Source organism: Balaenoptera borealis (assembly GCF_965194805.1).
Source record: "Balaenoptera borealis genome assembly, chromosome: 3".
Taxonomy (NCBI): Eukaryota; Metazoa; Chordata; class Mammalia; order Artiodactyla; family Balaenopteridae; genus Balaenoptera; species Balaenoptera borealis.
The window spans coordinates 50,324,132-50,349,908 of record NC_138866.1 but is presented as its reverse complement, the minus strand read 5'-3'; the positions used below and the strand labels follow the sequence as shown (position 1 = coordinate 50,349,908).

Genomic DNA, 25,777 nt, shown 5'->3' with positions numbered 1-25,777 from the left:
AGGTTGTGAGGGCCTAGGGATCCTGACGGTGATAAATGAGCATTGTGTTCAAGCTTAAGTGTGCTTTACCGAACCACACAGAGGAGACCTTTTGTATATTTTTTAATACCAGCATGAATGAAACACACCGGGCTCAGATGAGCGTTCCCAGCTCACATTTAAACTACACATGCAGAACTGCTCCAGCCACGGGTATAACAGGCTGAACTTCCAGAGGTTTTAATGTAATCACTGGTCACTCAGACTCCTCACCCACAGCAGTGTATCTACTGGGGAGGTCTTTTTAGGTGACCTGGAAACTTACACCTCCGTCTGTCATTGAATAATGTTGCTCTGACCTCTTTCTATAAACTCTAGATTTAAAAAAGCTTGTTTGATTTACCCAGATGTGATCTGTGTCTGATCAATCTGAACCTATTACAATTGACATTTGTTCATTCGGTTAATTTCCATTTGTAACAAAGAAAAGAAAACCCATTTAGTGGGTCTGTAATATTATTCATAACAAGTAAAATGAAAAAGACAATCTGTTGGTTTTAAGATAGAAAGTCTTTATTAAATTAAAATTGACACTTCTCTTTGAACTAAGGATTCTGAGTTCTTTCAAAGATATGCCTCGGGCTTATTACCTATCTAGTATAATTCATTATATTTTTCTATTATAGAATTTATTAAGTGACACAAATTTTGTTTAACCAAAACAACTTTCACTGCATAAAATAATCTCTGGAGAAAATATTTTTTAAATAATATTCTTTCTAAGCCATCCTAAAAACAAAGTATGACTTTTAAAGTGGATGTGGAAGACGGGTTATAAAATAAACAACAAAAAAGCTGTTGAAAGGACTACAGTAAATCAGCTGAGAACTGGGAGAAATATGAGTTGTAGAAACTACTTACATCCATACTGAGCCATCATGGCAGAATGGAAATTATCTTCTTTTTTAGTGTCTGCTTTTACACAAGTATTGGGAGGAAAACTGAAAACACACAAATATCTACATAAAAACACATGCACCAAAACAAACACACAAAACCAAAATACAGATGCCTACCCAATTACATTCCCTAGTGGAACTGTAGAGTAATCAGCTCTAATCAAATAATTAAGAACATAGGACGTAAAACATGCCAAATTTGTCTTGATCTCAGATCCAGCACCTTTTAAAGTGCAGACATGATTACTGACTCATTTACATAGTGTGATTCATATTCCAACTGAACCCAAGCCCTGAAAAGCTGGGGGATTACTGCACTGTAGCTTGAGGGCATGCGGTGTTGAACAAAACAACACAGATACCCAATCCTTCCACATAGACTAATACTTAAAAAGAGTCTTTGTCTCAATCAACAGAGTAACTTTGAGCTTTTATTTGCCTAACTTTTATCATACATAACTCTTTAATCATGGCTATCATACATCTCAGATTTTCAAAACATGTCTGATTTTAAGTGTTCCACTATTACACTCCCTGTGCTGCTTTTTTAGACAGAAAAAAAATGCAGTCTTCCTAATGATAGCATAAAACAGAGGGCTGTTATCAGCAAGGAGGCCTCTTGGGAAGACCAGACACAGTTGAACAGTATAAACTGTTAAAGTAAAATGTAACTGATCCAGTGCCGAGAAGCTCAAAGGAGCAATAATCGCCCTAGTCTCATTATAGTCAAGGCTTCATAACATACGTGTAACTTTCTCTAATAGAACCGCAAGTTCTAAATACATCTAAGTATCTTAATAACTTTAAACAGGTGGTAGAGGATTGAAAACATGCTTGTAGTATTAATGCTATATAGAAATAAAAAAGAGCAGCAGTCTCCAAACTTTTTAATCACATATCTATCCCCTCAGGAAAAAATTTTAAGTATTCACTCCCAGGACATGTATTTTATTTATTTATATACATATATGCATGTACTATTTATTCATATAGATATATGCATGTAATAGTATGGAAGTACATAGTAGTTCTTCCCTACTATTACTTGGCATAATACACATTTCGAATAAGATCATTAACAATTGAGATTGCGTAGTAGTTTACTTTTTAAACTCTTCCTGATGGTTTTAAACTGTGGTTGTTTTGTGAAGTGATTGATAAAGGGTTAAAATTAGGTCAAGGAGTGTCAGCGCAGTGATTTCCCTGTAGTTCCTGGCATTTCTAGTTTATCTTGAGCCCAAATTCTTAGGTTAGAATCTTTTTAAACCACTTGCCCATTTTGTGAGAGTTTTTATTTACATCTAGACGATAACCCATAGATCTACTTAACCAGGAGCAAATGAACACAAGGGTCAGAGCACTGACCTGTGGAGCCCCTGAGTCTCTTATCACATCTGTTTGTGACACCTGACGTGTGACATATATGCTAAGGAAAGGAGCCAATGCCAATCTGCATATTAAATATTAATTTCTTTCTCACATATATAATACACATATAATAAACTTAAATGAAAGTTCTAATATTTTCTACATGAACCCTAACCACTCCCTCTCCCACAACGTACACAGGAGTAATTCTCAACATATGAATGGAAATAACCAATATACTAATAATTGATAATATTGAATTGCATGTAAGAAGGATCATGTAAGTATTATAAGAAAAGGGCAGGTCACTAGAATACCTCAAACCAAACAACAACAAAAAACACTCAAGTACCTAAGAACCAGCCTCTATATGAGGTCAATGGACCCATCATCCTGGAATCTAAACTCTGCACTTTCCAGAACCATTCTATAGAAAATAGTCATGACCCTCCATGGTATTGTCCTCAGTTCCATCTCAAAATGTCTTATTTACTTTCACCACTTGCTATCCTTCCCATTGGTACCATCTTTTCCTAAATAATGAATATTTAGAAAATCCATTTCTCAACCAACAGAACTAACTAACACTGTGGAACATTTTCCAAGATAGCTCAATAGACTCTCCATCCAAGCTCTCCATCAACCTTCCCACTATGTCCTTTGTCACCTGGTCTCATACAAGAACCCTGTCCAAAGTAATTACTTATTACCATCTAAATTTAGATCCATCAAACTCCTCTGAATTTTCCCATTTGCCTCAGTCCCTCATACTTTTCAGTCTACAAGACATTTCAGACAGGCTATCTTATGGCTTAAACAAATTCAAGGAGACAAAGAAAGCCACTCAACCTTACCTTTACATCCTTTTCCAGTGCCCTAAGGGTATCACCACATGCCACGGGCCTCAGAAAGTATCATTTATCCCACATCACTGTCTGCACACATCATGCAGAGTGCTGCCAGCACCTGCTGCTGCTAACTTTGAAACAGCTGAAACTGTACCACAGTCACTGCTGGTTTCTTCCCAGCTTTATTCAGGTACGATTAACAAATAAAAATTGTGTATATTTAAGGTACACAGTGAGAGGATTAGCTATACCTGTAGATTGTGAAATGATTATCACAAATTAATTAGCACATCCATCACCTTACATAGTTACCATTTTTTGTGTGTGGTGAGAACACTTGAGACATACTCTCTTAGAAGATTTCAAGTATAGAATACTGTATTGTTAACTACAATCACCATGCTGTACATTAGATCCCCAGAACTTGTTCATCTTATAAGTGGAAGTTTGTAGCCTTTGGCCACCATCTCCAAATTTCCCCCACACCCCAACCCCTGGCAATCACCATTCTACTTTCTGTTTCTATGAGCTCAACTATTTTAGATTCCACATGTAAATGAGATAATACAGCATTTGTCTTTCTGTGTCTGGCTTATTTCACCTAGCATAATGACTTCTAGGCTTATCGCTTCTGTTGCAAATGGCAGGATTTCCTTCTTTTTATGACTGAATACTATGCCACTGTATGTATATACCACCTTTTCTTTATCCATTCATCCATCAGTGGACATTTAGGGTGTTTCCATATCATGGCTATTGTGAATAATGCTGCAATGAACATGAGAGTGCAGATACTTCTTTGAGGTACTGATTTCATTTCCTTTGGATACATACCCAGGAGTGGAATTGCTGGATCGCATGTGAGGGGTATTTTTAATTTTTTGAGAAATTTCCATACTGTTTTCCATAATGGCTGTACCATTTTACATTCTTGTATGTGCTGTGAATGTATGTGCTCCTTGACCATCTCCACCAATGGTGGAGTCAAGCCTTCAGTCAAGCCTTCTGGAAGTTTCCTGAGGCACTCTCACCCCAAAAAAGTTATGGATAAATAAAGGCTATTTGACTTCTAAAGAGTCTTTTTTTTTTAAGTTTAAATAACCAGCATAAACCAAATGTCAACATACACTACATAGAAGAAAATGCTGGGTATGGCCATTTTTCACAGGAAAAAAAAGTTCATTTTCTTTTTATTTATTTATTTTTGGCTGTGTTGCGGCTTCGTTGCTACATGCAGGCTTTCTCTAGTTGTGGCGAGCAGGAGCTACTCTTCGTTGCAGTGCGCAGGCTTCTCATTGCGGTGGCTTCTCTTGTTGCAGATCACGGGCTCTAGGCGTGTGCGTTTCAGTAGTTGTGGCCAGTGGGCTCAGTAGTTGTGGCACACGAGCTTAGTTGCTCCGCAGCACGTGGGATCTTCCCAGACCACGGCTAGAGCCCATGTTCCCTGAATTGGCAGGCAGATCCTTAACCACTGAAACACCAGGGAAGCCCCAAAAAGTTCATTTTTAAAGCCCACACAATATGGGTCATGAAATAATTAAGCAATGATTTTGAGGTGCTGCTGTTTGGAGAAGGCTTTCTGGGGCTTTAGAAAACATATCAGAGTGGTATGCAAAGTGGGGCAAATCTATTTCTGGCCCAGACTCAAGGAACGAAATGACTCTTCTTACCAATGAAGATTTTTAATTTTCTTTCTCAGTCCCTCAACACAGAAAATTCTTATTTTCCACAAAGAGAACAAAGACCTCAGAGAGAATAGTCACAATGTGCTGAAACAAATAAAGCAGTTAGTTTTTTCTGTAGCCTATTTGAGGGAAGTAAAATCTTCTACAGGAATCAATTGATTAATAAGTGATTCATGAGTGTCTTTGTTTTTGTTTTGTTTTGTTTTGTTTTGTTTTCTTTCCGGCCTTGCGGCTTGTGGGATCTTAATTCCCTGACCAGGGATTGAACCCGTGCCCCCTGCAGTGGAAGCACAGAGTCCTCCACTGGACTGCCAGGGAAGTCCCTCATGAGTGTTTAAGAAAAGCCCAGGGGCTTTCCTGGTGGCGCAGTGGTTGAGAATCTGCCTGCCAATACAGGGGACACGGGTTCGAGCCCTGGTCTGGGAAGATCCCACATGTCGTGGAGCAACTAGGCCCATGAGCCACAACTACTGAGCCTGTGCGTCTGGAACCTGTCCTCCTCAACAAGAGAGGCCGTGACAGTGAGAGGCCCACGCACCGCGATGAAGAGTGGCCCCCGCTCGCTGCAACTAGAGAAAGCCCTCGCACAGAAACGAAGAACCAACACAGCCAAAAATAAATTAATTAATTAATTAAAAAAAAAAAAAAGAAAGAAAAGCCCAGGACACAGTGACAAGAGGTGGACAGCCAGGGCAGATACTCCAGGACACAAGCATTGGGGCACAAAGAAAAGGATTTGAACAACATAATAGAAATTATATTTTTAACTCTATGGTTTTGGACTATCACCTCCTCTTTGAAGAAGGAGTTGGAAATTTGTTTCAAAAACACTATTTAACCTTATATTTTGTCATATATAAATGTATATAGTAGACTGTAGATCACATTAATTCAGCAAGTCTCTACAAATATTTTATTACCTGATTTAAAGAGCACTTCCACCAGATACGATGATCCACAGAGTCGTAGAGTGGATGGGCCTTGCTCTCACTATTGTTTCTCAAGGCCTGGCAAACCCAGTTAAGGAGGATTCTTAATGAGCAAAGTCTTAGGCAGGCTGGATCTTGTCTAAGTATGCTACAACTTAGAAAAATAGCTTTCAGTAAATAAACTGTAGGTATAAGTTTAAAAAAAAAAAAAAACAGTACAGAAGTATTTAACGCTAAGAAAAGTCTTTTGACATCGGTTCAATGTGTCGATGATATACAACAGAAAGATGATATATGACAGAACTATTACGCTTATACTCATGTTCTAGTAAAGGTCTGAATGCTAATGAAAAATGTATCTTTAAATAGCAACTGTCCTCTACCCTCAGGAAGTTGCAGGAAAAAAATTGCCTCAGATGTTATAAATTATATATTGCTCATCTTGAGCTCAGTCAAATTGATCATGTTTGCTTCAGTTGAAATAAAGACATCTTTTGAAATTTCGGATGACAGCCATTTTCTTTCAGAATAAATAAAATCAAGAAACAAACCAGACACTGATTCTCCATCAACTACTGCAGGTCATTTTCCTTCTAAATTGAGACCCCCATCAGGAGAGTGGACCAGTCTTACCTGTGAGGTCACCAAGATGGTGGGTCCAGGGCTTTGGGAAATGGAAGTACAATCTCTTCTGGGATTCTCCTCTTCTCTGAGGCTTTACTTGGGCAGCATTCTCCACCTCAACTACTGCAACACTAGGACATTCTTCACTCTACCTGCACCAGCTGCAACAGAAAGATTCAGGAAACAAAAACTCTCTCATTTTTACAGCAAAGATGGAATCAATGTGATGTAAAGATTTAGTGATTTAATGGCTTCATGATTTAATGTCTAAATTTAATTTAATATCCAAGGCCAGTCATAAAATTGGACTTTATATGAAAGAGATTTCCAATCTTCGCTAGTTGGCACTGTCTACTAAACACCATACCAAAATGTACACGAGAGAATATTTGCTATCCTGTAATGTGTTATGTTAAAGTGAAACATGTGAGTACCTATAACTGGAAATTACTCCCAAAGAAAGCTAAATTAGCAAGTCTTTTACTTTGATAGATAAGCAGTTTGAAAGATATGTTGTCAAATCCCTACTGTCTTTTGAAAAAGTTTTAAAGACTGTGTGTGAATCAGGGCTATCTTGATTGCAAAAGGGAAAAAGACAATTCAAGCCTGATTAAGCAGACCAGCTCATGAAATCCAAGGAGATCATCCCATCAAACAGCAGAATATACAGGGCTAGAGCTAACCCCAGCAGCTTGGCCACAGCCTGGAGAAAAATCTCTCTCTCTCTCTCTCTCTCTCCTTAATCCCCTCTCACTGCCTACTAACTTCTCCAAATCACAGGTTCTGGGCCACATTTGCGCTTTATCTCTTGCGGCTTCCTATGACTTTCACCACCAGGGCGAGAACACCTCACCAGCTCTCACTTTGCAAATGTAAAAAATCCCAGGAAGAAATGAATGCCCAGCCTCAGGTCAGGAGGCCAAGTCTGGCCAGGGATTTTGAAAGCACATCACACCTACCACAGAATTCTGCCCTGAGAAAAAAAAAAAGGAGTTTCCAACAAAAGAAAGAGTGATGAGAAGTCCATAAAAACAGTCTGATTCCATTGCATAGTAAAGATCAAAAGAGCCTTTGGTGTGGGGAAGATTATTTTTCTCAAACTTGTGATATTTTTTAATTGCTTTGTTTTAATTTTTTCAGGCCTGACTACAAATCTTTGATATCACTTTGTCCTTCGTTTCATGGGTTTAATCAAATTAATGATGGACATTTTTAAAATAAGGTTTATTCTGTTTTCACCTACTTGAAATCACAACTCCTACTTTCTTCAGGATATGAGAAAAAACTGCTTTTTCAAGGGGAGAAAAAGAATCAAACAAGTTACTTCCAGAAACTGGCATGTTTTATTCTTTGCAAATAAAGCATCAGAGGGAGAAAAGCACAATCAAAATACAGGCAGGGGGGTGGGGGATGAGAGAAATGGGCAAACTGTTTTTGTTTTGCTTTGTTTCGGTTTAAATAAATTGAATTTAAAAATAAAATACTTGATAAATAAGTCATATTTCTACATGGGACATTGTAAGGCAAAATGGGTCAACAGATGCCCTAAAATTCATAGTCAACTAGCCCACAAATCAGTGGGCTCATATGCTTGCTTGAGTTATTTTCTCTCTCACTTTCTCTCTCGCTTTTCTGAGGCAGGCTAAATAAATACACATACAAGAAAAATCTCTGCAACTAAAAATCCTCGATATACTCTGTACTGCAATAATATTAATAATCAGAAAGTACACTAGGATAGATAAAATCTCTCCTCATTCACTTGTTAAATATACCTGTACTGATTTTCTATACCTTCACTTTTAATCATTCATTACATCCATTTCCATTTCTTTTTTCAGAATCAATTCTGCATCACTAATGACATCTACATGGTAGTTCAGACATTCTCCCTAAACTTACTGAACACTGCAGAGATCTTCAAAGAGCACATATACTACACTTCAAAGCTTTAAAATGTACATATACACATGTGTGTGTGTATTACTTAGAATATTTTGTCTTTGGCATATTTTAGAAGTTTGTAGCAAGGCATAAATTTTCACTTCTATTAGAGGAAATTCTTTTCTCTATGGTCATTCTTATCTCCTTCAGAGTCAGGTGCTACTTGCCTACCAACACCTCAACCCACAAAAATCTGCTACAGGCCCCCCCTCTACCCAGGCATGCAGAGCACAACGGCCCCATTGAGTCCTGCACAGGTGCTACTGACCCCTGAAGTACCTAAATACCCAAGTAGCATTTATCTTCTTGCCATACCCAGGGACAAAAGGGATGTGTGGTGAGGGACTTGGCTTGCAAGACCTTTCTTCAGGTGGCTCTTCCCACTGTGACAACCTAGATAAGTCAGTGAGTCTGAGACCAATAAACCTGAAGGGCCAATAAACATGAAGCCCTGGCCCATGCCTCACCTGGGTTCTGCTCAGGCAACATAGATAGTAACTCCCCAGGGAAACAGCTCACTCAGCCAGAACACCTTCAGAGTTAAAAACAACTCAACTAGTTCTCATAAGCATATTACACAAAGAGCAAAGGGACCTGTAAAGGAGGTTCTCTTACACCACTTCGGGCTTAGAACATTCCATTCTGATAGCTTCATGCTGGCAACAGTCACAGAAAGGAGACAACCTGATTATGCATGTCCTGGATAGTGATCAACTGAAGATTGAAAAAGCAGCCCTGCTAATAGGGCAATTAATAGGGACCAAGGATAATTTTTTCTAATCATGATCAGAGTTAAAATGCAAACATTCATGATGAGCCTAATCAGACATTGCTGGACGCAAACACAAAGCCAGTCGAAACCCAGATAATTTCTGTCAGTGTACTTCTCTTGGGCAATGCATCCCATCCTGGGCAAGGCCTATCTAGGATTACATGCAATGTCCAGACTGATAGTGTACTGAATCTGAGTATAAATTCCTTGAAGACAAAGCCAAAGCATTTCTGTTCCATTTTGTGAATGCTATATAGCATCCGTAGTGTGATGGTTAACTTTATGTATCAACTTGACTGGATTAAGGGGCCCCCAGATAGCTGGTAAAACATTGTTTCTGGGTGTGTCTATGAGGTGTTTCTGGAAGAAATTAGCATTTGGATAGGTAGACTGAGTAAAGAAGATCCACCCTCACCAATGTGGATGGACATCATCTAATCTGTTGAGGTCCTGGATACAACAAAAGGGCAGAGGAAGGGAGAGTTTCCTCTCTTTGCCTGAGATGAGACATTCATCTTGTACCCACAGACATCAGCACTGCTGGTTCTTGGGCCTTCGGACTCAAACTGGGACGTCACACCACCAGCTCCCCTTGTTCTTAGGTCTTCAGACTCAGACTGAATTATATTACTAGTTTTCCTGGGTTTCCAGCTTGTAGACAGCAGATTGTGATCTTCTCAGCCTCTGTAATCACATGAGCCAATTCCTATAATAAATCTCCTCATATATATCTATACCTATAGATATATATATATATTGGTTCTGTTTCTCTGGAGAACTCTAATACGCATAGTGTTCAAACACAATAAATACCATTGAGGTAATAAATAACTGGAAAATTACACTTTCTCCCTGCAATGTTCAAATTAAGTCAAGCTACTAGACTGTTTCATTAAAAAAAAAAAAAAAAAAAATACGGCAAATGTTCAAAATAGATCACTCGCACAAATGCAGCCAAGGCAAAAACAATATGATGTGTTTAATAAATTTAAAGCATCCCAACAGAGAGTCTTCACATTTTTAAGAGAAAATATAGAAAAATCAAACTGATATTTTCAAATAACTCTTTTAATAATCTAAGCAATGGTGTGGAGGGGTGGAGGAGGGAGGGTTTATTATCAGATGCCAAAACCATTCCTACATGGCTTTAGTCAGACTCAGAGAAAGAAATGTTTCAAGGACAAACATCACCTTTTATTTCTTCCTCACATACCAGTTACGTAGTCTTTAGACTTAAGAGTACAGAGATCCCTTGACGAGTGGGCATTATCACTGCACCCCACAGTCACTGTTAAGGGGACTGCCAATTACAGATCTTTCTCAAGCACCCTTGTGACCACAGAGAAATCAGCAACTGGGCGGGGAGGTGCAAGACAGGGAGACTGATGACCCCACAAGCCTGGTAACCAAGCACACTGGAAAGGGAAAGAATGAGGTTGCAGTATGAACCATGCAAAAAGTTTTAAAATGGAGGTTTTAACATTTTAATACAAGGGAGCATAAAAGCGTTGATGTTCAATTTCAGTTCCAAGTGATATTCTGTAACAGCACTGACAGACAGAAATATAACACAAGCCACACATGTAATTTAAATTTTCTAGAAGCCCCATTTAAAAGGGTTAAAAAAACCAGATGAGATTAATTTTAATACTACATTTTATTTAACCCAATATGCCCAACATATTATCATGTAAACATGCAGTAAATAGAAAAATGTATTAATGAGGTATTCTACGTTTTTTTCTTACTAAGTCTTTGAAATCTAATGTGTATATTACACTTATAGCACATCTCAATTCGGGCTAGTCACATTTCAACTGCTCAATAGCCACATGTGGCTAGTGGCTACTTTACTAGACACTATAGCTCTGTAGGCTCCCCAAGAACATTCCTTCATTCATTCAATTACTATATAATAAGTGCCTACTCTGTGCCGAATACTGTGCAAGGGGTTAAGAATTAACACATCTCTGCTCAAATAGAGGTTGGAGTTTATCATCTTAGCAGGAACACAGATATTAAGCAAATGTTTATGATAGAGTGTGATAAGGGAAATGTATACAGTGTTGCAAGAGTATAGAATAGTGTGAGCCTATCAGCTAGAAAGGAGTGAAGAAATCAATGTCTAATCTGAGATTAGAAGGATAAATAGAAGTTGATCAAGCTTGGAGGCTGGGTGAAGGGTGGAAACGGGAGAAAAGTGGTCCAGGCAGCGCTTGAGGACCAGATGAGGACAAGGAACTGAACGAAAGCCCATGAGCTGAGGGCGTAGTGCATAAGGGGGAGTGTAGCAAAAAAAATGAGGTCAAAGAGGTAGGAGAAATCAAGCCCATCAAGAATGTGGGCTTTTATCATAAGAGCACATGGAAGCTTGCAGATAATGTTAGAGAGAGGTGTGACATGATCAGATTGCATATTAAGAAGGTTACAGAGAGTGATTTTTTGGAGATCAAGTAGGGAGCTTCAGCAGCAGCTAAGGGAAAAGATGGCAGTGGCTCAAAATAGGATGGTGGAGAGAGATGCCAGAAATATCTAGGATGTAGACTCAGTAGGATATGATGTTGGATGTGAGTAGTGAGGGAGAAGGATGTCAGCTGGGTTTCTGACATGAGCAACCAGGTAAATGGTAGAGCCATGTGATGAGCTGGAGATATCATGGAAGAGCGAGCTTGAGGTGGAAGAACATGAGTTCCATTTTGAACATGTTCATGTTGAGGTGTCTATTATACATCCAAGAGGAAATATCATTTAGACCTGGACCTGGAGAGAGGTCGGAGCTAAAATTTTAACTTTAGGGATCAGTGGCAAAAAGATCTAAAGCCACAGAAACAAATGAAATCACCTAGGGTCCAAATGTCCAGTGCAAAGACCAGAGAGCTTGGTCCTGAGAATCTTCATCATGAAAAGACTGAATAGTTTAAAAGAATCCCAAGGTGGCTGCAATGTGTCCAGGGAAGTCAGAGGACAAGAATACAGAACAATGGCAGCACAGGAAAGCCAAGAAAAGAGTTTTCTCTGGGAAGGAGTGAGTGGTGAATATGTGAAAAGCACGTAAAAAAGTAAAGGAAGACAAGCGGTAAGAACTGTCCACTGGACTTTAAGTCAGACAACATTGTCAGAGCAGCTCCCATGAACTGGTGGGGCCACAGGATCAGGAAGTGGAGACAGCATGCTTGACAACTCTGACAATCTGGTTACGACAGGAAGATGAGAGTCAAGGCAGTGACTTCATCCCCATTCTCTAGTCTCCGTTATCCTGCTTCTATCTGTCAATGACCCACCATAAAATCAGCGCTGACACACACATAGTTATAACCACACACAGAAGGTCTGTCTGCAGCTAAAGCCAAACAAACATAATCCCCACAGTGGGGGAAGCAACTAAATATTACGAGGTGATTGTTTGTCATAAAAAGATGCTTCCTTTTCAAGGAACCCCCAAGTGTAAAAGAATTGGCACTGTGGCGAGGAGATTTTCCTAAAACATCCTTCTGTTGCTAAGGAACTTCCAGGCTACGCAACTGCACACGTGTAAGTCTACCCCTGGCCTGTGGTGATCATCATTATTCCCTATTTTCCTACCTTCAGAACCACTGGGGATAAAAATGTCCGTGGGCAGGCCAGTGAGACACAGATGATGGAGAAAGAGAGATGGCATAAAACTGAATCATGGGCTTCCCTGGTGGCGCAGTGGTTAAGAATCCACCTGCCAATGCCAGGGACACAGTTTCGATACCTGGTCCGGGAAGATCCCACGTGCCGCGGAGCAACTAAGCCCATGCACCACAACTACTGAGTCTGTGCTCTAGAGCCCGTGAGCCACAACTACTGAAGCCCGCGCACCTAGAGCCCGTGCTCCGCAACAAGAGAAGCCACTGCAGTGAGAAGCCCTGTGGTCAGAAAAGACAGTTTTCATGGATTTCAAAACCTTGAAAGACAGCATGGTGGAAAAAAGAAGCTGGATCTCAGATCTGCCTGGATTTAAACCCTGGTGTTCTTACTTACTGCTGCATGTCCTTGGGTAAATCATTTCCACAGGGTAAGCCTCAGTTTCTTTATCCAAAAAAAAAGGGTCTAATATCTCCCTTACTGTTTTGTGGTGGAAATTAAATGGGATAATGTTTAGGATGGAAAGTGCTCACTCAACTGTCTGGCATTTAATAGTTACAGACAGTTAACGAATGTTCATTTCTTCCCACGAGAGGCTCCTGATCCTTCTGACTCTTTGGTCAAAATGTCCTTTAAGTGTGCGTTAAATAGCATTAATGGGAGGTGTGTGCTAGCACTGAATATTTCAGCAAAAAGAATCAATGTGAAAATTAGAAGACCAAGCAAGTTAACATGTCAACATATTCTGAAGGAGTTAGAGAAATCCTGAAATCACACCAGTGATTATTATCTGACAGATGGGTGAATAAAACAGACAGCCAGTGTCACTCTTGTTTCAGACTTTCCAGAAAAGAATGAGGTTACGGTAACCTCTAGTATAGTTCCCTCCTGACATTAGGAGATTTTGTCACTAATATCCTTAACACAGAGAACTAATGGGATTTTCCCACTTCTACATGCCCAATTTCAGAACCACAGTTAAACAACTGTTTGTTTGTTTGTTTGTTTTAAAAAGTATTTAACATTGTAGGAAACATTATTTTTTATTTCATTTCATTCAATGATTTGGTGATTAGTAGACCTGTATTCTGTTTCCTTATCCATTATCCCAGATATTGAACTACAGGTCATTTCTCTAAATCTCAAGGTCAGCTGGGATGCTCTGACATCAATCTCTCCAATCTTTAGAGGAGGCTTGTCCTAAGGCCATGCTCATCTTCCAAGCTCTCTCAGCACAATCAGTGATTGTCTCTGGGCTTATCCAAGAAAACAAAACCCTCCGCCCCTACCCGCTCCTCCAGAAAGCATTCAGAACGCTGTGAATAAAAAAGGACATCGTTTCAGAGTTAAATGTTTAATCAAACCTAATGTACTTTTTTAGAGTAAATTAGTTAGTACTTTAATAGTCTTTACAAACTACTTTTGACTCTCCTCACAACCAAGCCAGACTCAGTACATAGAGCGAGTCAAGACTTGCCCTCTTAAAGGGATCATTTTTGTCCTGACCCACACCAGCTGGAAACCAGGTGATGACTACTGAATTAAGAACAAATTCTTACATGTTGAAGTAAGGTTTCCTACCATCTGCCCATTTCATCTTCCACATCTCCCTCATATAAACATTACAATCTCATTTATTAGCTACTAGCCATTTCCCAAACATGCCCCCCACTCTGTCTCATGCTGCCCTTCACTGATGCTGTCACCTTTGCCTAGACTGGTTTCCTTCATCTCCACCTAGTCAAACCTTCCTTCAAGGCCCAATTCAAATGCCACCTCCTCTACGAACTTTCCAGATCAACACAGACAGTGATGAATCTTCTCTCCACCAAACAGCCACAGCACTCAGACTATACCCACCCCATGGTGCTTTGCACAAACCAAATTTAACTCTGCTTATGTGGAGATAGAATTCATCTGTCCTCCTGGTCTGTAAGTTTCTTGATAGCAAAAATCATGTGTAAATATTATAATATTTTTTTATAAATAACAAGTGCTTACAAATAATCAGTGTTCAATAAATACTAATCAGTTTTTTAAAAGTCTTATCAAATGCTCTAAATCACTAGTCACATATTTCTCCATTTCTAAGTTGCCTAACACTCAAAGGCTGTATGACAGGATGAGCAAAGCCAAGGTCCTTTTAACTAGTCCCAAATTTTCACCACTTACCACATCCTAGTTTTCCTTCGAATCATCACAACATATTCATTACGGCTTTCATTCTAAACCCAGGTAAGTCCCTCAGAGAAGTCAATCCTCCTCGGAGACTACATTTTGTAATAAGGATTTGCAGTTGGAAGGGAAGATTGGTTTTCAGCCTAGAGCCTGGTCCTTCAGGTTTTGACATTTCTATTGTGACAATATAGTAAACATATTGAACTGTGAGAAAACATCCTTCCTCCTATATACAACAGATATAGAAGTCACGAGCCCACTGCCTGCTACTCGCCATCTCATCAGAAAGGCAGAGTTTGTTATTGTCATGGTAGGTGCTTTCCGTGACCCTATCTAAAGAGAAGCTCCAGAAGACTCACCCACTGAGGGCAGGGTTTTAATAGCTTGAAGACTGACACAATTTATAATCATTTCTCAGTTTGAACCTATGTCACCCTCGTCATGTAAGAGATTTTTTTTTCCTGTCTAAGACACACTTTCCCCCATCACTTTTGAAGATTACTAAAGCAAAATACTCTCCTTCTACACCTTTTTTTTGGTTGGCAGGGGGTGATGCCCTTAAGAGGGGAGAAGACCCCGTGCCCCTCTCCAGAAGAATTAAAGCCAATCAGATCATTTTCTAGGAATTTTCTGACAGCTGACCCTCCACATCAGAGGCAGAGCCCCAGCTGCATTGTGCAAAAGCAAATGATATGCAGGAGACAGCTTGGGCCTCTACTAAGGAGTTTTGTTATGGAAAAACCCAGATGCTGCTACCGCTGGACAGATCCTAGAGAAAGGTGGCCAGCCCTGGAGAGGTCAAAGTTCAGGAAAAGCTGGTTGATTTTTCTATTAAACTCTACACTGTAGGAAATCTGTGCTTCCAATATGAAAAAGAAAATAGATGACAGACTAAAAAGGCTAGGTGCTTAAAGGGACATAAAATATTGACAAACATTAAGCAGACTTCAAGTCCAAATTTTAATCACACATTGAAGCCAAGATAATCGTATTTACAGTAAAACTGCGTCCACGTGGCCATGTGAGTAACAGCCCCATTAACTGATGCCAAAGCAGAAAAACCATGCTGGGTGGAAGACGGGCCACAGGAGAGAAGGCAGGCTACACAGAGACAAACATGTCCCTTCCTCCTGCCATTTGTCCTAAAGAGACCCTGAAAGCAGTACAATTTGGAATGTTGCAAAGCATCACGACCCCTTTCAACTTTTAGCTGTTCAATTAGTTTTCAATAAATTGAAAGAGGGCAGAGTTTGGACAGGCTTTTATGCCCACACCTCTAGAAAAATTCACACAGCTGGACCAGAAAGCAATGTTGCTGCCTAAATGATAAAGGGATAATTCTAATTTAATTGAAAAGGGCAAACCATTAGGGGAATGAACACCTCTGGGCTTATCCACAAGAGCTAAGGCCTTTTATTACTAGATTTGTATATCCCCATACCACCCAGATCAAAAGTGAATGAAAGTCATTTCCACATAATGACTCTCTGGTAGCCTATGAATAATGAGTGTGCTATCTCCATCCGTCGCTCATTAGGAAGGGATTGGCCCCTTTACAAACACAGTACAGAATAGCTCAACCTTACATAAAGCTTTTATGAAGAAAGAGCTGGGCAGAATTTCCCAGAGCAACCAGGAGAGCAGATTCTGTCCTCATCTTCACTGGCTGGGTTTGGTAAATTTAACCTTGACACGTTTCCATTTCTGAAGATGTAAAACAGAAACTCCCTCTCTAACAACCCATCTTCAACAGAGTCTTTATCAGGTTAATGATGTTCGTATGCACCGTAAGAAAAATGTACAAAAAGAATCCACAGCTATATTTTTCTCTTGTTTTCTGGCCATGGCCAAGCCTGTTAAAGACAATGATTCAGTAAGAAAAAGAATGCAGAAAGTTTGTTTCTAAGGGTTATCCTTAGAAACATCCTTACATGTTCAGTGGACTTTTAGTGTTGAGGTGGTTATTTATCCACCCTTACGGTACCCAAGTGGCTAACCCACAGCTCCGAGCCCTTCTGATGAGAATTTCCTAGTCCACCAGGGCCACATGGACCATGTCAAGATGCCTCCCAAGAGGAGCATATGAGGAGGTTGATGAACTACATCCACTCTCCTGTCTCCTGATCTAGAGTATAGCTTTGGATTTCTTTTTCGTTACTTCAGTAGTGAACAGTGGTAAAAGTCAAGGCAAGCTTTAACATAGTCCAAGTCACCATTCTCACCAATCTTCAAACCCAAACCACAGTTTGTCATCAGGCCTAGCTCACCAAGTCCAGACAATGTGTACATTGCCAAAGCCATGAGAACAACTTTGTCCCACACCAAGCATTGCCTGACATAAGCGGGTCTCCACCCTGGCTACACATGAGGATCACCTGGGGAGCTCCTAAAATCCAGATGCCCAGGCAGCATCTTAACTAAGTCAGAATTCCAAGGGTGTGTCATTACATTTCAAGTCTCCCTAGGTGATTTCAAAGTATACTCAAGGTTGAGAACCACTACAGCCGAGTACCTTTCCATCCTACTATATGAGTTTAGTCCTAGGATGACCAATTTATCCAGGTTTGCCTGCAACTGTCTCAGTTTCAGCACTGAAAGTTCCACATCCCAGAACCCCTTCGGTCCCAAACAAACCAGGACAGCTGAGCAATCTAATACTGAACACAGTTTTTTCAATACTTAGGTTTCAGCCCTATCAAAAAGAGGTCTTTTTTTTACTGCTTCTTACACTTGCCAGTGATGAACCATCTCAAATCAAAATCCACTATTTCTCACCTTCTCCATATATGCTCTTTATTCTATATCTCATGTCCTATCCAAAGTATTCCAGGAAAAAATATCTAAGACACAGGGGATATTGACTCACGAGCAGAGAGATTACCTGAAAAAGTTAAAAATGGATTTCAATGAAATTTATGAAAAGCCTACTACATGCCAAGCAGTTTCAAATGTTGTGGATCAAAGATGAATAAGAAGAGAAGCTTACATTCAGAGAGTTCACAGTCCAGTAGCACTATAACAGCCCAGGAAGAAAAAGGAAAGAGCCAAGGGAAACAGAAATAAAGGAGTAGATTAAAAAGTAGGCCAGGAGAATACATTTGTAGATTTTGTAGATGTGTAGATTTTAACTTTGAACTTTAATCTTTTTAGGAAAATATGATACATATCCGCTCAAAATAAAAATGTAATGCTAGAAGAACAAAGAAACTTCCACATGTACTTTGAAAGAGCTATTTCTTCAGGCATCACTTCAGAAAATATTTTAGTTCTAAATTTTAAAATTCAGGACAGATGAGCTGATTCAAAACCGCTCACTTAAAGCTCCTAGAAAATCCAAGGTCAATGACCGTAACAAAGCCCAGAACACATCCGAGCTAAAGGAAGCTATTTGACTAGCAATTTGCCTCCATTTTGGAATTGGAGCTCATTATACTATTAATAACCCTCTCTTGTGAACCTTCCCTTAAGAAAAGCAAAAAATAAAAATAGCACATATGGTGGTCTGATGGGTCAAGGCACATTGAATAAGACTTGAAAACAATGAAGAGAAAAGGTAATCTCAGAACTGCATAAGAAAATAAAATACAGACCTCTCTTTTAATGAAATCAAACATCAAAAAGAATTGGATAAAAGTTTCAGCATTCATTCTAAAACATTCTCAGCCACTAGGCAGACTTGATATTGTTGATTTTGGATAGGCTCAAATCTTATTTTTATAAATTCTCCAGAAAAGGTAATTATAGGCTCATTCCGTTTTCATTTTATTTTAAAATCTAATCAGAAAGTCTAATCTAAATAGCTCTCCCTTTTTCCCTATTTTCATTTCACTCCAGGAAAAAAAAAAAAAAGAATACTCATCACCACATCAGGCTTAAAAGATACCTAAGAATATTTAAGTTCTATTTCTTTTTTTATTTCTTACTGAGAAATGGATAAAAGTGAAATTAGCTCAGTTTAAACAGGAAGCATTTCTGGGTAGAGATTCCAGGGGTGTGGGGAGCTGGCTTGTACCAGCTTGCAATGGCTGATTGCTAAATTTTGTGAGCTGCATGTGTCACATTTGTAGCTTGAAACCAGTCATGGTGGAAGTATTTACACCACATAAATTGGCATTAGAAATCAGGACTGTTTAGTTAGTTAGGTAGTTAGTTAGTTAGTTTGAAAGCTGGTTGTTAAATATTTACCAGCACAACACTTGTTCTAACCCACCACCTATTCTTTTTTAATAAATAAATAAAAGGTAAATTCTGGATCAGAAAAATAAGAGTCTCGAGGATTACAATCAGTGAAATGGCCAAAGGAGCACAGAGACTGCAAAATGTTTCCTACCACAGTGATAGAATAGGAAGGAATAAAAAAACTGCTCTGTATTTCAGCTCAGAATAGATGTTTCTTTAAAGAGGAGGAGCAGAAATGAAGCCATAGTATGGAAAGAGGTTCACACTCTGGAGGCGCACAGAGAAATTGTGGTGAAGGTACAACAGACCCCTCGCCCTCTCCACCTGCACCATCTCCACATGCTGCCATATGTAAGTCAGGTAGGAAGGACCATATACTAGGTTCCCAAGAAGGACCCTACATTTTCTATATGAGATCTACCCAGTTTCACAGGCCAGAATGTCTTTCCTTTCCACAGCTCCACAACGATGCCCTTCGTAAAGTATAAATACAAAATTTGATTCCAAAGTCTTTTCTCTCTGTCATACTAAAGTCATGCTGAGGAGAGGGGAAAAAAAAAAAAAAGGTAGCTTCTTGTTTCCCATTCTGAAGGTGATGTTCAAGGTAAGAGATTTTCTATTTTTGTTCATGCTTTGTAAGCATGAACACAAAATTACTGGGAGTCCTGAACTGTAGGTTTCTGTTTATGTTTTTATCCAAACGTTTTGAAATATCAGTTTCCTATTTCATTCCCCAGCATATGCTTTATGTGTCCAGTGCTTCCCTCCTAATCTTTCACATCCCTTTTTGTGACAGTCTAAAGTAAAGGTGCAGCAGGGCAACCTTTCATTGATTTAGCAATGCTTCCCTGGGCTTGGAGAGGTAGAAAACTGTTTCCTGTCCCTTACAAGGCATAAAGGTAGAAAATTGAGTTTTACAAAAGGCTGTCACACTCTGCCCATGTGAATACTTTTCTTAGCCTGCTTAGGGCTCTGCTTCCCTGTGCTGACTTCCCACAGGCATCAGTTATGGACGCCCCGTAACCCCAATCAGGCTCTGGCACACTATGTCAGGCCACCAGTCTCCCACCTGTATGGATGCCCACCTAAAACCTTCTCCGGCTCTGATACACACCCTGGGCTGCCCTGTCATGGGATCACCCTTCTAACCTCACTCAGGCTCTAATGTCTCTGGGGTTCTTGGGTTCCTTTAAACTCCTCATATCTGGAATAGTTTCTTTCTCCCCGCCCCCCCCAGAACAGAATTTGCTGTAAATTGTTACTATGTTCTATAGAAAGAAAGTAGGGAAGGAAGGAAGTGAGGAGGTGAGGAAGGAAGGAAGGAAGGAGGGAAGAAGGGGGGAGGGTGGAAATGTCCAGGGACATTTTCTGCCCACACACCTCTTCATGCTCATAAAATAAATGTTTTTCCTGCTACTGCCTTTTTGTGTCCCTGGACTGCCAACATTATTCAGCTGTGGCAAAACATCAACACTGCAGCCACACACCATTTGCAATTCCTCTACCTCTTAACAGTTTATTCTTCTCCCAAGATAGTTTTCAGGAAAAGGGAAAAAGAAAAGGTTAAAATTTTTTTGCTCTGCAGCAGCCCTGGGAGTTTTAAACTCTGAGAGATACGTTCACACCATTAAGCTTGCAAACAAACGAGAAAAGCTTTGTTTTCCCAGAGCCCATAAAAAAGAAAGAAAGAAAGAAAAAACAAAAGCATCACAGAATTCAATGTCACCGAAAACATATCATTAATTTAAGATGACTGGTAGATTGGGCTCCAACCACTCTCCTTCCTGAGATGACACTGACAGCTTGATACCAAAAGCAAGGAAGGAAGGAATGAACCTACCATCTCCCTGGGCAATGGCATACCCAATCTGGGAAGAGTAAAAGTGTTCCCGGTGAATCTGAAGTTCTTTCTTCGTGGAGAAAGAATTCGGAGATAAAGTGGTAAGTAAGAATCAGATGTATTTAGAGAGAAACGCACTCCACAGACAGAGTGTGGGCCATCTTGGAAGGCAAGAGGCAAGAGGCCTCAAAATATGGCATCGTTAGTGTTTATGGGGTGGGTGATCTCATAAGCTAATGAGTGGGAGGATTATTCCAACTATTTGGGGGAAGGGGCAGGGATTTCCAGGAATTGGGCCAGCACCCACTTTCTGACCTTTTATGGTCAGCCTCAGATCTGTCATGGCACTGGTGGGTGTGTCATTTAGCATATGCTAATGTATCACATTGAGCGTATAATGAGGCTCAAGGTCTACTGGAAGTCGAATCTTCCGCCATCTTGGACCCAGCTAGTTCTCACTAGTTTTCATCATATACTATGGCTATGTCATTCTTTTAAAGGTTGTACCCTGCCCCCTGTCCTCCTGTTTCAAAAAGAGGCAAGACAGAAACTAGCTGGAAAATGGAATTTATAAAAGGAAGAAGGCTTACTGGAAGCCATCCCCATGGTGCCTAAGCTATTAGAAGCATAAGTGACACAAGGACTTTTTGGACAGCTGTAGACACTCATTTGCATTTGAAGGTAAGCAACGACTAGCCAAAGGAGTTTAATTAACTTTGCTTTCAGTTACCACTGTGATGCAATTAATTATCTCTGTCCCCAAAACCATTTTTTTTTTTTTTTGCTTGAGCTTCTGTTGATGGGATCTTACAAACAATGGGGCAGCAAAACTTTTTAATGCTTTGTGGCTCCTCAGGACTTTCAAGCCCTCCATTGAAAATGCCAACACCAAGGACAGAGTCTCCCTCGTGGCCTGCACAAACCCCCAGGGGTGTGCCAGGTGATCCTCTAGGGTGTTGAAAAAATATTAGGACTTCTATATTTTAATATATTTAATCCTTAAGAAGAAAGAAATCAAGATCTGCCGACATCTAATCTATGGATCGGCTCTGGCATCCTCACTCGGCACAGATGTCCGACTACCAGGACGTCTGATGTCACCTTTCTAGGATATGTATCTAAAAGAGGTGTGGGAGGAGCAGTCAGCCCTGCCCTTGCTTGTTCCTTGCTTTTCTGAATTTTTTTCTCCATATCTCACTTTACATATGCCCAATTAAGTGTACTCACAGATCGTATTATCTAATTTTAATCAAACTGATCCTCTTCAAATGCTCTGATGGCTTTAAGATATTTGTGCAAAGAAATCAACATACTAATAATGCAAATCAAGACATAAGAAGATGGCACTAACAAAGCCAACACTTCTCCAGCTTCCAGTAATAGCTCTTTGTCAGCTACATACTTAATCCGTCCCTTCAAGGTAAATTAGATGCTTCAACAATAAGCAAGAAAGCATCTGCTTTTCAAAAGAAATTCATGTATGGAAAGAGCATTGTGAAAATGAATGTTTGAAAATCTTTCCATCATTATATGATTTTGTTGAAGAAAATACTGTAAGCATATCACTATAAACACTCTCCTGTCTGAAGACTGTTTTTAAATCTTCCAAGTGGAAAGTTTCAGTGGGTTTTGAATACCTTTGTTCAAAACATTAAAATGCATTACCTTCAAATTAGCTTTGCAAAAACATCTGATGGAGATCACAGAATACGGAAATTTGCTAGCCATATTTCAACAAAAACCATTGCAAGATGAGTTTGGGGTTGAAAATTGACTTACATGATGAAGTGAGTGAGGTCCGTGATGAATTCCTTCTATTCAATACTTTGGGGAATATTTTTCAACTATGACAACAGTTGAAAACCAAGTCTCAAACTTGAATTTGAAACACCCCTTCTAATTACTTCATCACAATGTTTTATTACTAACAGTCTAAAAACTAATAAAACATATTCAAGTACATTGCTCTCATTTTAAAATGGTAATAATATTTTACGAGAGCAAAAATATTTTGTAACCATAAACAAATTAAATATCAGTTTAAGGTATTTATTTATATCATCTTTTTAATTCCTTTAAGTGTATGTTTTATAATAAACATATATGGCTATTGTAGTACATGTAAATGGTAAATATATGCAGATTATGGGTGAATGTCGAAAAAATATTTGACTGATAGAGGCACAAGATCTGAAAAGTTTTGTGACCACTGGTCTACAATGGCTTCTGGCCTGGTGAGAATTTACTTCCAACTTATTATGGTGCCTACCATAGACACCAAATAGAAGAAGCACCTTGGCAGGTAAGTAAGAGAGCAGTAAAAACATATTCAGAGTAGTGCATCAATCAAGCTTCAATTAAGACAAATAAGACACACTAAAACATAGGCCACGAAATATATGCTTTAAGTATTCATGTGCAGAATCACAACGGGATGCCCATGATGTTTCCAGTACTCTACTTTAAGTGCATTTAGAAACTCTGGATATGTCTAAAGTATGCTTTCAATTCAAAGGTTTCTAAAGCCGTTTAACTGCCTTCCATGCTAGAGTGAAATTTCATGTTCACAGGTGAAGTCAAAATTTCTAATAATTAAGCACAATCTTCATTGCTGACAACATTTTTCTTAACCCCATATGTCAAATCATGTCACTTCAATATTCAGCCAGTGAGCCTTCCATCTCAGAGCAAAAGCCCAAATTCCATCTCAGTGCAAAAGCCCAGGACAGTAGGGCCCATCTCACCCCATGCTATTTCCCTGGCCTTGGCTCCCAATCCGTCTGCCCTCAGTCACTGGGCTGTAGCTACACACTGGTCCCCTTGTTCTTTCTTGAACATTCCAGGCCCATGCCCACCTCAGGCTGCACTTGCTGTCCCCTCAGCCTAGAAGACCTTTCTACCATTGGCCCCTTCAGTCACCTACCTCAAGTCTCTCCTTGACCGTCACCTTCCCAGGGAGGACGTCCCAAAATGCCCCCCTGCAACCCTATCCCCTTCCCCCGACTTATTCTTCTCCTTAAATCCTACCACCATCTCAAATAATATATATATACTTGCTCTTTTTTATTTAGCCACAGGGATGATTTCTGTGCTTTATTCATGCTGTATCCCCAGGACATATGACAGTATCTGGCACATAGTATAACATCTTTGAATAAGTATTCATCTTAAAAAGAAAACTGAAGCATCATTTCAAAATGCTCAAATGGACAAGGAGAAACCACCTCCGTTAATTTATTCAACATTTATTGTGCGCTTACTAGGTATAAAGCACTCTTTTTGATTGTTTGAGGAAATACAAAGATAAACAAAACTCCCTCAAGAAGTTTATGACTCAATAGGAGATACAAACACAAAAAATTATAGTACCTAAAGGACTACAGACGCTTAAACACCACTGAAAAGCTGCTGGCCTGAGGAAGAGTCAGGGAGAGAGAACCCACTTCTTTCCGATCAGAGAGGGAAAGTCAGGGATGTAGAATATCAGGAATGACATCAGAGAAGAAAATAATCTCCCGAAGAAAATAATCTCTCAAAGTGGCTTAAACACCACTGAAAAGCTGCTGGCACGAGGAAGAGTCAGGGAGAGAGAATCCACTTCTTTCTGATCAGAGGGGGAAAGTCAGGGATGTGAAATGTCAGGAATGACATCAGAGAAGAAAATAATCTCTCAAAGGTAAAATTATGTCCATGGCTTTAAACAAGTCACCCATTACATAAAATGATTAATTTTCTCTATGATTATTTTCAGTTTTTCCCTCTTTCCACTTCACAAAGGGGTAAATAAAATGCACTTATATTCACCCTCAAGGAGCCTAGAGCTTCTTCTAAGAATAGGAATTATTAGAATTTTAACAGAAGTTTTTTCATTCAGAAACAGAGAAATTTGACCCACCATAGCAAGGGGACATTGTGACATCAGAGGAGGATATGGGTGAGCTAAAGTCACTGGGATGCACCCTGGTCTGAATGGGGGAAGACAGGGGGTTTGTTTGATTTTAACACCAATAGTTTCTTTCAGCAAATCCACATTCCTGGCAGATTTATATTTCTTATTATGTCATTTTTACACTTAAAGAGGATAACAAGGAAAAGTCAAAGTCCCCCGAATCGCTACTATCTTTCACTCAAACATCACCTAGAGGATCAGGACATCAGATGTGATATCTTTCAGCCTTTTTTCCCCCAAGAACTCAAGTTCTTTTATGCCAAATGGGAAGAAGAGATACGAATCCAGAATTACCAGATTTATACTTGCTAGCATTTTTATCTCATTCTGTTATTACCTATCTGGGATCATAGCACCTGCTGGTTCAGAAGCACCAAAAGACCAGGTTCAAGAGCTCTTGTAACTGTTTAGTTGCTGGACTAAAATAGGTATATGGACAGAAGAGACTTCTGCTTAAAAGAGAAAAGCAAAAATATCTTCCATGCTGTTAAAAATATATAACCTTCCAGCAACAGGGTGAGGGTGGGCCAGTGGGTAGAGAGGATGGCAACCCATAGGCACTGTTAGGGTATAACTGGGGTGTGTTCTTCATTGCTGATGGTTTATATCAAACATGGCATCAAAGTTGACTTCCCGGGAGCCATAATGGGATCGTTTTCTTTACAACAGTACAAGCAGCTGTGTGATGATGGGTGAGTTCTAAGAACAGAGAACTCCAGCATTATTTCCATAATGACTACAGAGATAGGGATGAATATTGGTCCCCAAAGAAATATTTTAGTTTGAAATGGAGTATGAACACAAAACTATTAAAAGTAGGAAACTCTTCCCATTATAAATAAACATCCACAGGTTTTAATCAAGTATAAAATTATATTTCCTGCTTGAATACTTTTCTTAAGTATTTAGAATAT

At 39.5% G+C, this 25,777-nt stretch overlaps 1 long non-coding RNA gene across 2 annotated transcripts in view; it reads right to left on the bottom strand.

Annotated features, from left to right (window-relative positions):
• LOC309624983 overlaps positions 1-25,777 on the bottom strand; it is a 714,184-nt gene that overhangs the window by 483,342 nt on the left and 205,065 nt on the right. The window contains exon 2 of one of the 2 annotated variants that reach the window (XR_014242278.1): positions 6,402-6,553. This is a non-coding gene — a long non-coding RNA (uncharacterized lncRNA). Of the gene's footprint in view, positions 1-1,601; positions 6,554-25,777 lie in introns of those variants that run through there. The other variant, XR_014242277.1, reaches the window with a different exon arrangement.